We start from the raw sequence: 13,702 nt of genomic DNA on the forward strand, positions 1-13,702 counted from the left end.
TTAAAAAATTAAATAAATAGCTCCCGAATGAAAAAATTTACAGAAATAAACGTCTACCGCTCTCTCAAAGAGCTGCAACCCTTTCAAAGGACGATAAGGATGCCACGATGACAAACACAGCCTTAGCCCTTGCAGCCAATTGAGAGCCCGATGAAGCCCATCAAGAAAAATTAGAAAGCAGAAAAACCTTCGATTTTTCGACAGGCTGACCAGGCACAGTATCAAGTTATCCACTCATTAATCTCCAACTCAAGAAAAAAAATCTCCAACTTGTTATTTTCCATCTCTCCATCTCGTACCATTCTTTATCTTCTGATCTTTTCCCCTGATCCGTGGGATATCATCAGGAACATACTCCCTCGATCTCTGCACCTCTGTTCGACTACGGCTTCAGATCCCATTGATGAAAAAGATATCTCCAGCTTGCTAATAGCGTCTCCAAACAATAAATGACAGCTAGTTATAAGATTGTTTATGTCAGATTTTTTGTTTTGGTGAAGAGAGGTGAAGAAGAGAGAGAAATTAGCTCTTATTATGCGGATAGACTATAGCGCATGAGAATTAAATATAAGATAAAATGTACATGACGATCGGTTGAGAGAACATAAGTGAGTGGATTAATTAAAACTTTAATTATGTTATAAACCAACCATTGGAGATGTTAGCTTTTGCACTATTTATACATGACATAGAAGAAATAGTAGATATTAGATAACAAACTAGCTACACTGTTAGAGATGCTCTAAGGGCATGTTTGGAAGGAAGAAATGCAAAACAGAGGAATGTGAAAGAACATGGGAATGAGAATATTCAGAAGCTCTAATTGCTTCACTTCACTGTGTTGAGAATTGTATAAAATTTTACTATTTTTGGCCTTTTTCCCGGGCTCTCTTTGTGGCCTATTTGCCTTTGTGCAGCCCAAGCCCAAAGTGGTGGTCTCATGGGATGGCATCAAGGTAGCTAGGGCTGGGAAAATTACGTGAGAGGTTGGGAGGAGCAAGAGGCAGTGCAACCACCCTCCGCTTCCTTCGGGTGCTTGGGGGGTTTGGATGGCGTGGTCGTCGACTATATGGTGGAGGCCGGCTCGTTCTCTCCAGGTACACACAAAAAAACAGCTTTCCCCTTGATTCCTCCCGGTCCTCCATGGATTTCTCACTAGTCTTGGTCGCTATCTCCGCCAGAGTCTAGGAGAGCTCGAGCTTTGATTTTGGAGTTTTGGTGTGTGGAGGGATTCGGTGGAGGAACTCTCTTGTTGGTGCTCGTCGAAGCTGGGATTGCCGAGGCTCTCCCACACGTGCCGGTGTGGTGCGGTGAGGCTTTGTACCTCCGTCTTTCACGCCTACGATAACAACGACGGATTGGATTTTTTGGGCAGCGGCTTCCTCGTCGTGCCTAGCCTCAGTTATTAATTCTTTTGCTTCCATTGCACTATGAGTTTTGAGGTTTAATTCCTCTTTCTCCCTCTCTTTATTGATCTGATCGGTATGGTGGCATGTGGCTCAATACTCGATGATGTTCATGTACATTGAAATTGAACTAGTAGGTTGAGTACAATAGATGAGGTCTTGAGTAATTCCCTGATTGTTGAATGATCTAGGCAGTAGCTGATTTTCATACTTTGAATCCTGTTGATTGGTTCTTACATACCGAGTTTAAGGTTTTGTAGTCTCTCAGTTCACTACCTAGCTGTATTGAGCTCCTGAACATGTGTTGTTGGTGTCTGTAACTCAAGTTTTATCTGCTTAACTGATTTAGGAAAGAGTAGTATCTATTGTTGATTCAGTAATAGAGGTTTTAGCCCTACTGGTCTGTTGTGCTGCTAGTCTTGTGTTATACAGGTGTGTGTGTTTTTCTGTGCTTAAGCACATGTTCAATAGCCTTGTCCAGGAAGCTATTGCAATTTTAGAGAATTTGAGCTTGTGATCCTTATCTAGGCGTGATCTCTTTACTTGTTCAATTTGTGATATGACTATAGATCAGTTTGGGAGCATACTTTTATAGTTTTGGAGCCAGCTGATAGAATCCTCTGAGAGCAAAATGTTAATATCATATCCTATTGTTCAGTTCTACTGTTATATATACATGATGGTTGTTCTATCTGTTTTTGCACGGACAGTTTATTCTTCTATGATCATGTATATGATATATGTTCACTTTTGCTCTTGTTATGTTATTTGTGGAATTTTGATATTCATGCTCTTATTATCGCATATATCACAACACACTATACCTAATTAAACACCCAACACCACATGTCGCACCCTAAAAAGTCATTGCTTAGACTCCTTTTTAAAAAGAAAAAAGAAAAATAAGCATTGCTTAGTACATTCCCGATCGGTATGTTTTATTCTGCTCTAAAATATATATGCTTGTAGCCAGCTAGCTTAACTAACACACATAATTTGCCAATCTGAAGCCGATGTGCTTGCACACATGCACGGCTGCCCTACCTACATGATAGGCATGTGCTCCATTGCTGCCTAAGTACGCTAGTACCCTTGATCGGTCAACACAAACAATGATCAGAAAGCAGATTAGTTAGATAGTTCATGACTACTTAATTTATGGTAGATCTCAATCCGGCCCAATCTGAATCTATCTAGCGAGATCGACCTACCTATAGACTGCCTACTGCTGCATATTCAAACTCTTTTAACGGTTTGAGAAACAAGCTTTGGCTTAGATAGGTAGTGGAGGTGGTTGTACTCTCTATTCATCATTAATCAGCTCAGGTTTGCTCTTTTATGTATTTTCTTTTAGTTATAGACTACATATCTGTTGACAGTGAGACGCATGTAGTGATTTCGTTAATCTTTAAGCTCCGTATCTTCAGTCTTTGGTAGGCGTTATATATGTATATAGTGGTGTGAGTATGCGCATGCGTCTATGAGTTGTATTGATGTTTTAAAACAACTCTTTAACAGTTTTGCGTATCTTTAATGATCTCCCTTGCGAATGCTAGCTTGGTGTATGTATCAACACGCGTTTGGAGAGAGAATTGTGTCTCTAGTCGTTTGTCAACCGGTCTAGAGATCCCAAGGTCAACTTCAATTGATCATGGCAGGAGGCTTGGGTTACGTAGGCACTTGGTTTCCTTATTTCTTTTGTTCTTTATACAGCTGGGAGAGAGTTCAAGGTGGAATTGTTACATTTTGATCTTTTTTTTAAAAAAATATTCTACCAATAGAACCCTGTGAAAATAATTTTTGAAAATAAACCTTTTTGCAAGGAGCCATGACATTTTGTGTCGTCGTTGAATAGCATGGCACCGTGCTACCAATCTTCTATCATGAACTTGAAAGGTCATATGTTGTAGCTACTACGGTATCAATTGTCACGGCACAGTGTTAAACAATAACGCCAAATGTTATGACGCCGTAAAAAAATGTATGTTTTGACATTATTTTCTTATAGATTCATACATAATTTTTTTAAAAATGGGCTAAATTCTAAAAATTCCACGAGTTCAAGCTGCAAAGGTCGTACACATTCAGCACGTAGGTACATACGACACTCACACCAGTACCATGCACTCAACACCAATCGTGGTTGCATGTGAGTCAGTTAACCAGCTAGCTGCAGTTGCATGTGAGTGGCACGTTAAGAATTGTCCGCGTGTTTACTTATGTATAGAAAAATCGAAACCTTTCTGCAGTAGATCGGAAGGATCATGGTGATCTTGACTTTGAAGTCGGTTGGTTAACCCCAAAGCGTCGTACACGTCTCCAAATCTCCAACCGAAGCTACCCATTTGACACTAGTTAACCAAAAAAAAAAGGAAAATTAACCCTCCATGGACATTTCAAAATTTCAAGTACTAGCTAGTAACATGCATGCTTGACTTTGACTCTCATCATTTTAACTGATCCAAATGGCTCCAATGTGTAATATAGTAACGTAATTGCCGTCTAATACCGATACTGAGAGATCAAAAGCTAGACTTGGCCAACGAAATGTTGTGTCGACATTGCAAGATGTGCTGTGATTTTTGTGCGGGGGTTTTCGAGTGCTTCAGTCAAAGTGTAGCAATCAGGTGAAGGAAAACACCATCATGAACATATCACTGCTCTCCACTGCTGCTGGCCATGGCACGAGCAAAGCGGCCTAATAATTTTCCCAGATGTGCTTAGCTAGGCTTGCCGGTTCAGGCCTCTGATCGTGCCATGCGTGTACTCACTCTGGCGTGTGGTTTAGTACCTCAGCTCCAGACGTGTACTGGCCGGGGCAGGAGGATGTTTTGGCCTCAACTTGCCCGTCCAATCCTGACGTGACGCCTGTTCCAATCATGTTTCTCGCTTGTCCCAGCAAAACGTTGCCAACGATCTCCATCAGAAGAACAAGTGTACAGCCAGTGACATGACAACACTTGCCATGCAGTTGCCACAGCAAGGTGAAGGGGATCGGAGACTACTCCCATTGCACGACTAGTCCACCAGAGCACCCGGCCACTGCACCACCTCACATGCATGCATGGCGAAACCAACACGAGTCACGACACAGAGATTTGTGGCCTGGGCTCGCACGACCTAACCACATCACACACGTAGGTATCACGGCGACGTTGCTCGTCGGATGAGCTGAGAGAGAGAGATGGCATGGCGCGAGCATATATGCATGCAACCCACGCGTATCGTTGAGCCGTCGTGGTCGGGCCGGCGGCATCGGTCTCGATCAGACGTTAACGTGAGTAGCCGGCCGGGGGCCAGAGGGCGCGCACATGCGTGCTGTCCAGTTCCGGCCACGGCACTGGGATCAATCGATCGATGAAGCCACGGGGGAGGTCGCCGGCCGACCGGCCGGCGATGCACGGTGCGGGCGTAGCATGTGCGTTCGTCAGTTCGGATACCAGGTTTTCTGGTGGTCAGTTGTTATCACGAGTTGGTGCCTGAAATTATATATAATGCTCACATGCACAAAGCGCAATCATGCGACGAGGCGCGGTTTGGAACGTAACATGGGATTTTTCATAGAAATACAGTCCGAAATACACTGTGTCATATACTCGTATACGTACTACGTGCATGACTGTTCACGCATTCTTAACGGTCGTCGCGCTCGCTGTCTGTGGTGGCTCTGAAGATGCTGTGTGTCAGGGGCGTGGCTCCGTGAGTCCGTGGGCAGAAAATACGTGCGGACTCTGACGACAGGCTAGGTCGTGCAAAGAATCCAGCAGGCGCTCCATGGAGAATCGCGCGGCAACGGAAAGAGGCGTCCAAGTAGATAGGGACTCGCCCTGCCTGCGCAGCGCTGCATGCAGGCCGTGGTGGCGCACACGCAGAGCCCATGTGGCGCGCACGCCGCGCCGGCCGGCCTCCGCGCATGCACGTGGGGCTGCCTGCCCCTTGCTGGCTTGGCTGTCGCCTCGCCTCCTCCTTATCCTTCTCCAGCCACTTACCGTCGGCTTGCCGGCCGCCGGCCGGTTGGGCCGCTCGGCGCCTGCGCCTGTAGGTCATGCATGCATGCACGGGCATCGATCCACGCATGCCTATCCATCTAAGCACCCATCAAGTTGCAACATCAGCTGCCATGATTCATTTGTTTGGGTTGATTCCAGGCATACAACAGATGGTCTAGTGCATCATCGTTCAGAAAGCCGACCGTCCACTGTCACCGAGTCCGGCGTACGATTTCCCACTGAAATATTGAAGCATGTTCACAGAGATCAGTGGTCATTAGGATTTAAACCCTGCAAGCAAAATTACTATCCACGACTCTACTACTCTACTAGCCACCACACCACAAGACGATGAACCTCTTACCTACATCATGCATGGTCTTCTATAGTCCTATCTAGTGTGTGAGCATATAGAGCTATTTGGTTGTACAACAAAATAAAAATCACCGAGTTTTCCTATATGTACGCATTGTATTCTCATTATCCGGTTTTTCAATCATGCTCGGCTCATCCTCAAGGTGCATGGGATCAAACCACAAGTTTGCTCCTTGTAGGATCGAGATTAGTGACTAGAGGGGTTGAATAAATGTCTCAACAAATTTTTTTCAAAACTGATCGTCTTCTCCTGTTTAATCGCTCAACGCAACTCAAAACCTCAGCGGATACAAAAACACTAGAGGGACTACTGAAGAAGGAAAGTTTTGAGACAATATAACTCCATATATGGTATATGATCCATAGGTTAATTCCATTCAAAACTATTTCATATGTCTTTGTGAACAAAAATTTGCAACTTTGAATCAACACGAGCTACCTAGAGAAAAACCCTCAAGTTGATGGAATAGAGACAAGAGAATTTAATACCCACTTGTACACATATATATGTAAATTTTATGCCTCTAATAACAAGAATAATAGCCTCAACAAGGTGAAAACATTCAGCTCAAATACAAAAACGAAAATCAACTCGAAATCAGGAAAGACTTGCACCCGAGGCAAGAGAACCAAAAGAAATAGACTAGAAGGAGATGAACATGAGCAAATACGAGAAAATAAACTTCATTAAGCATAGAGATAAACCCTATTTTAGACAGATTACAAAATATTTTTCTCTCACAAAAGCTCTAACATATTATAAAGGCCAAGCCTATATTCTTATCTTTTCCAAAACCTATCATAAAGCTCTCAAATAGCTGGCTCAAGCTTTCCCTACAACTCTACCTCCCTGTTTATAGGTATAGAAAGGTAGCTTAGTTCTTAAACTTCCTTGTTCATAAAATACCTCTTGCTTACAATGAGCTTCCACCTACCACAGGACATTTTGATTTATTTTTCGCTCCGTTCATCGAACGACCGTAATACCTTTACTAAGATACATTTCAATTTGGTTTCTCACTCCTCGTGTGTCTTACTAAAGTGAAATTTTCTTTCAATAATAAAAGATGTATCAGTCGATAGTAAGACATTTGTGATAACTTTGCCATTCTCTAAGCTCTACACCTCCATCTTCAATAGGCGATATGTGAATACGTACGTATGATAGTGTTAGTGTATACATACACCTATGAATTATACTAATATTTTAAAAAAAGCTGCGCGGGTACGTTCTTGTCCCATTTAACCATTTTAACAACTCCTAATTCCGAATCTTGCAGAATGACATAATTGCACGCATGTACGGCTGGCGCACAGCCTGCTTTTGGGCCTTTGGATTGCCTCATGGCTCCTTATAGACGACCAATAATACAATAATACGTACAAGCAGAGAACAGTTGTAGAGAGCCATGAACTGAAAAAATTATACGCGTGCATGCATGAACTGATTGAACCTTCTGTCATCATATGGAGCTTTTTCTACCGGTACGTGCACGTACTGACGTACATGTGTTGTGAATTATTATTATTCCCCATTTCCAGCCTTCCCAAGAAATTATATATGGTTGTGTCTAGCTAGCACCACATGAGCTATCATGTGATCGTGATGCAAATTGCAATTATCCAAAATTTCCTTCGAATTTTGTCACTGAAATGCACACGGAGGAGGAACATGGGTGACGGATGGTCAGTGATCCGAAGCGTGCAGCCCAGCGATGTGTGGTCGAGACTCGAGAGAGATCTTGACTTCGCTTACCCGAGAATAATAGCAACAATAATGCCTCGATAAATTAAAGATTTCTTTTTATAAGTTATTTTTCCAGGTGTTGAGAGAGCTTTGGCTAGGTCCTCTGGACTACCTGTCACCTGCAAGGTTCTCTCTATTGTTTAAGAAAAACAAAGGAAGTGTCATCAGATGTCAGCAAGATCTTGCAACTTGTACATGAAAAGAGTATTTGTGTCAGGTTAGTTCGTTGGTTTGCGATAGCAGGTTAGCAGTGCAGGGCAGGTCCGTCCTGCTTACTTCAGCAGCTCGCGTTGGTAAGTGTCGGCACACCTAATACTGACAGCGGCAAGAGAACTACCTCTTTATTTATCTCAAATCAGAAAGAGAGAATCTGGTCCTAAAGAATTGACGAGTTTTTTTTTCCTATTACTGTCTGGTGACACTTGTTTTTACAATGACGAACTGGTTGGCGTCTAGGGTGTAGACCAGCTGAAGTAGGAGATGTGGCGTGACAGTCTTTTCGCTTCTTTTCGTGTACTTAATTTCTTTTGAGAAATATGCAATGGTACGTCACTACAACTCTAGAATGATACTAAAGCCGTATAACATGATTCGTTAACCCCAAGAGCATTTCACGCTTTCACTTTGCACATCCTTCTAAGACCCTACCATCACCAGCTTTTCCCTTTTCCCATATTCCCAAGCCATTACGTAGAACCTGCACCCACGAACACCTCCAGCTACTCGGTAGCTAGGCAGCCTGCAGAGGGCTTGCATTTTCTGTAGAGAATCGAAGGAGCAACCATGCTCTGCTTCTGCGCCCCAGCATGCATATGCACGCACGTTGCTTTTTACCAGTCATCACGTCGCTGCAGGAACCTGACCAGCAACTGACTGTGACTGACTGACTGCTGAGACTTGAGAGTGCAGCACGTCGCTGCATGCAGCGACGTGCATGAATGCGCTGCGAGCGGAGGGCGCGGCAGCCTCCGGGTGGCCAGCTGCGACGCCAGCGACGCTGCCTGCGCTCGGACAGCAACCCCGTGCCAAAGACGCAGACACGGCAGGAGGCTTCCATTGATAGCTAGCTTCTTCTACCACTCCAACGCCAAGGTGGATGCGGTGCATGCATTCATGTCGCTCTCTGCCTGTTCGGTGCGTGCCTGCTGTCTGCATGCCTGCCCAGCTTACACTTCACAGCAAAGGCTGCATCTACCATGTCCGGTTGCTGATGAGCCATGCTAGACACCTACCTACTGGTGTTGTGTGTACTGTGTCTACCCTTTTGAGTTGTCCTACAGAAGACTAACTTGAGTTTCGATAGGAAAAAAAAGATTTGGGAATCGAGCCATTTTCTGTGTAGTTTTTTTTTTTTTTTTTTTTTTTACAAAATCCTGGGTTCCAAACAGGCGCTCGGAGGTCGACCAAGACAGGCATTGATGGAGTCCACGCCTTGTTGCCGGCTCAGGTAGTATTTGGTTCACGGGACGAAACTCGGATGGGATCGTCCCATCTACTTTTTTTTCCCCTCCGATAGGTGTTTGATTTGTGAATGGTGTGGATGATGGCGTCCGTATTTGGAGAATATTTGGTAAAGATTCGGGATGAGTCGATCCCGCTAAAAAAAGCTGGACGAGGCCATCTGTGTTCATATCTGTGACTCGTGGCAGCAGTAGCGTTCGCGTTCACGTTCACGTTCACGTTTTACAGAAGCTTGCTAGCTAGTAGCTTTGTACGTATACATCCTTTTCATTTAACTCTCAAATTTGTTTAAGAGTATAAGAATAATTTAAAAATTCTAAATATTTTTATAAACAAAGTAAAAAGTACTAGCAACCCCTCCAAATAAACGGACCCAGTAAACCTCTCGGTCAAGAAGCCTCTCGGTGTCAGCCTGATGCGCTTCGTGTACCTACCGTTGACGAGGATTTGTCAGATCATCACGCGTACCTCTGGACTGCAGTATCTAGTATGGTACGGTGCCTAGCTTTTCTCACATCTTTTTTTGATGATATTTTCTCATGTCTTTTTCGATCAGTTGCGTGGGTGCAGGGGCCGCACGTATATATTTTTCATCATTGTTTCTCATAATTTTAATGTAGCCAGACACCACTAACGTTATCCATGGAAATGAAAATAGACAGATGCTTCGAATAATACATCACAACAGAACTAATAATGCAACAGCTTGGTCGTTAACTAAAAATATATATATATAAGATTGAAAAAACCAATAGTGATATCTAGTACTTGTGGACTGCAGTATCTAGGATGGTATGGCGCCCTTGTCATCTTGTTTGATCCCCCTGGTGCACTGGCTAAGGTTCTTGAGTATTTGCATTTCAGTTCTGTGGATGCAGAGGCCGCACATATATTTTCATCATTAGTTTCTTTCTCATAATTTTTGCGTAGCCAATCTCAGTAAAATATATATATTTGATTCAGATAGGATACCAGATACCAACGCACTAGTGTATCCATGAGAACAGAGAGATGCTTCGATGATACATCAAGAAGAATACTAATAATGCTAGAAGTGAAGAACATAATGAAGTGATGAATTACAAAGGATTGGGAGAGGGAAAAAAAGTTGCATCTATATATATTTAAATGGTGCAAGCGCCCTCGGTACGAACGGAGCAGATGTGCATGAACACCTGCGATTTCCATTTGAATTTCACCGCTTTCGCCAGAGCCTGAAACTTTTGCATTTGGATGGTGAGGCAGTGTTGGCGGGAAAGGAAAGGAGGAGATAATGCGCCCTCTCATCTCACATACGACCGGCGAGTGTAACTGGCGGGAAATCTAGGATCTGTTTGGTTGCTCAAACGCGCTCAGCCTGGCTAGTATGTCTCGTGCAGGCTGAGTTGAGACATACTAGGAAGATGCAGTAGCGTTTGTTTGGTTGGCTGCATGTGCTCAGTCTGGCTGAGAAGAGATTATGTTTAGTTGCCCGTATTAAGTATATATTACATAAGATTGAAATAAAAAACAAGTGTTAAGCATGATGTTTATTTTGCATAAATACACTCTATGGTAATTAATTTATCATATTAAATCTTAATATAATTTAAAATGTACTAATGTGAGCTAATATTCGCTAATTATTCATCATTAGTGCTAATCTGCTGCATCTCACCAGCCAGCCCCGGGAGAAATGGCCAAATCCGGCGTTTCCCGCTGGCCTGGCTGGGCGTATGCATTTGCACCGGCGGGTGCAGCATTTCCCACCGGTGCAGGCATCCAAACGCCAGTCCCTCTCTGTCTGGCTGCACGCACACGTCCAGCACAAGCGGAGTAGCTGAACCAAACACGCCCCTAACAAACTCCCTTCAATTCGCAGCTATCGGTCCTTCCACATAACCTAACCATCACTACAACATTGAATTCCATGGTTTTAGAATCACAATTCACAAGTGCTGGAACTGGGAACCTCTTCAAATTTGGTCGCGGGAAACTTCCAATTGATAAAATCTTGATGTAAACCTCTAAGCCTACTATGTTATATTTATATGTCATTCATTTGGTGTTAATTTTCTTTGTTTGTAGTCATTTTTGGTTGTTCTCTTTTTAACTGTTACTCTATCGATTTCGCTATGGCAGTTGTTCTGTTAATGTAAAAACCTTTGTTGTTCCTTAATGGATGGCAACACTCTTGCCATTGTTTCAAAAAAGAAAAAATTTTGATGGCCGGCTTATGCATTGCATGCCTCCCCAATTTCAGTTTGGAGAGTGTCAACACTTGGAACACATGAGGAAATTACAAGTTTACGTGCAAGTGATCACTACTTATAAGAGCAAGAAATTTAGGTTATTGTAACTGTGAACATCACTTAACCTCAATTTACATTGATGATTTACTAATGGAGAAGCACAACATGATGATGACGGGAGCCAAACAGGTTGGGGGGGGGGGTCCAATTCCTCCAAACCACACGACACATCTCGCCAGCACTTTTTAGAAACTAGGGATATATCCCGACTATATATAGAAAGCCAAAGTTTATAGATAGAGGCAGCGGTGGATCTTCATAGGGGCGGGAGGGGTTCAAGCCCCCTTAGCTGTTGTTGTTGGTGATATGGGATCTGAGGGTTCTCGAGTCCTAAGGCCAAGACAGCACATTGCCACATGGCGTCTTCCCTCGAGGACCACCTCCCCGAGGGCCCGAGGGAAGCCAGGTCTGGGAGGGGGTGCTCGGGGCTAAGAACAGTTGGTCTCCGAGTACCCAGAGTGCCCCGAGGACTCGAGAAGAGCTAGGTCCAGGAGTGGACACTCGGGACCCAGTGCAGTTGGTCCCCTAGTACCCAGAGTACCCCGATGACCCGAGAAGAGTTAGGTCCGGAAGTGGACGCTCGGGACCAAGAGCAGTTGGTTCCCGAGTACCCAAAGTACCCCAAGGACCCGAGAAGGGTCAGGTCCGGGAGTGGGCGCTCGGGGCCAAAAGCACTGCTCGTCTTCCTAGTCGTTTGGGCGTCGCCCGCTGTCATCGTCAATAAATTCAGCGCATCGTCAGCAGGATCGATCGCACCGTCAACACAGTGCAACCCACATCATCAGTAGTCTTCACAGCATAGAACCAGTACGTAAAAATCATTTTACTCATACTTTATTTTCTGTGATTCCTAATTTCGAGTATAGTAGATCTATTCATTTGTAGTGCTATCTTGCACATATCTAGATTATGTTTTGATAATATGAATATGCTAGTTTATCAATTTCCAGTCATAAATTAGTTATGAATTAAATTAAATCTAAAAATACCTTATTTTCCAACACTAACCACCCCCAAAGACAATTGCTTATATAAAGAACTGCTTGTGTATATTCCATGCTTCTCCACAGCGCAAACCCCCTGATCATGTCCTTCTGACACTTCCACACCCTGTAGCATATCTATCAGTAACCCCCACTGCTGCATCTGACCCTCAGACAAAGATCTCCTAAAAAATGAATACGCCACCCATCCTCCGTATTTATCTTATCCACAGAGGCCTTAGGATCACTACAAATTATGTACAAGTCTTCAAATTGAATTCTAAGTGGAACTTCCCCTAGCCAAACATCATTCTAAAATTGTGTGGTAGCACCATTTTTTATTTTATGTATCCCCACTTAAACAGATGCTTAACCCCTCCAAAATTGTGAGCCCCCGAGAGCTGAAGATGAAAAGAAATCACTTTGTTGCATATATTTCATTGTAAAGTTGTTGGCACCACAACGACTTTTCTCTTTTGAGTTATTCTCCAAATCCATTTAACAAGCAAGCATTCTTTCATCCTTTTAGTGTCAATAATGCCAAGCCCTCCAATCTTTAGGACAGCTCGCCAGCACTGCGCAGCCCTGCCCCCAGATCCACCCGCACTGGTCCTGTGGCCCCGCCGATCGACAGGCGCCTCAATGCATCATCACTGTCTCTGGCTTGCGTTCTTGTTCGGTTCCAGTTAAGCCAGCCTCTGCAGCAGCAGCAGTCGAGCAGCTGAGCTGAGCTTTCCTTGCGTTGGCAGGCACGCAGAGAGTTAGTTGCTCGCTGCAGAAAGTTACGGCACCAGCAGCAGCAGCAGTGGTGCAGAGTTTAAGTGTGATCAATTCACTGCACCTGCGCAGCAGCAGCAGTGGTGCAGAGTTTAAGCGTGATCAATTCACTGCACCTGCGCAGCAGCATGGCATATCCCTCTCCGTGCCTCGCCCCTCTGCCGCATCTGCATCCGCGTCCGCGTCGTATGGCTTTGGGATTTGTGAGGCGGCAACATGCATGGGCCACCGCCATGGCGCCGAGGGAGTCAGTGCTCGGAGTCGCAGCCATCCTCTCCTCGCCTGGATTGGTGTAAACTGTTCTGCTACCACAGCAGTAGCGAGCCAGTCGGCAACATGATTATTTTTGGAGTTGTTTACTGCTAATCATGCAGTCACCATGTGAGGCTAGCGCATAATTAACCGAAAGGCAAAGCGCATAAGTCTACTCTCGATGCTCCTCCACTTTGGCATATGTCTTATGTACTAAATACACCTCAGGTAGGATAAAATCTGATATGGCAATCAATTAAATGAAGAAAGAGAAGTAGTTAGTATCTTATGAAAGCTTGAAATCCAAGAAACAAGAAACAAACGAACATATAATATTCTCGGATTTATCAATTGTGTATTTATTGTATTATCTCCTCTAAGAAATAATTACAGACATAATGCATTGAAAGTAGCCTAAGGA

Source organism: Phragmites australis, chromosome 15, assembly GCF_958298935.1.
Source record: "Phragmites australis chromosome 15, lpPhrAust1.1, whole genome shotgun sequence".
Lineage (NCBI taxonomy): Eukaryota > Viridiplantae > Streptophyta > Magnoliopsida > Poales > Poaceae > Phragmites > Phragmites australis.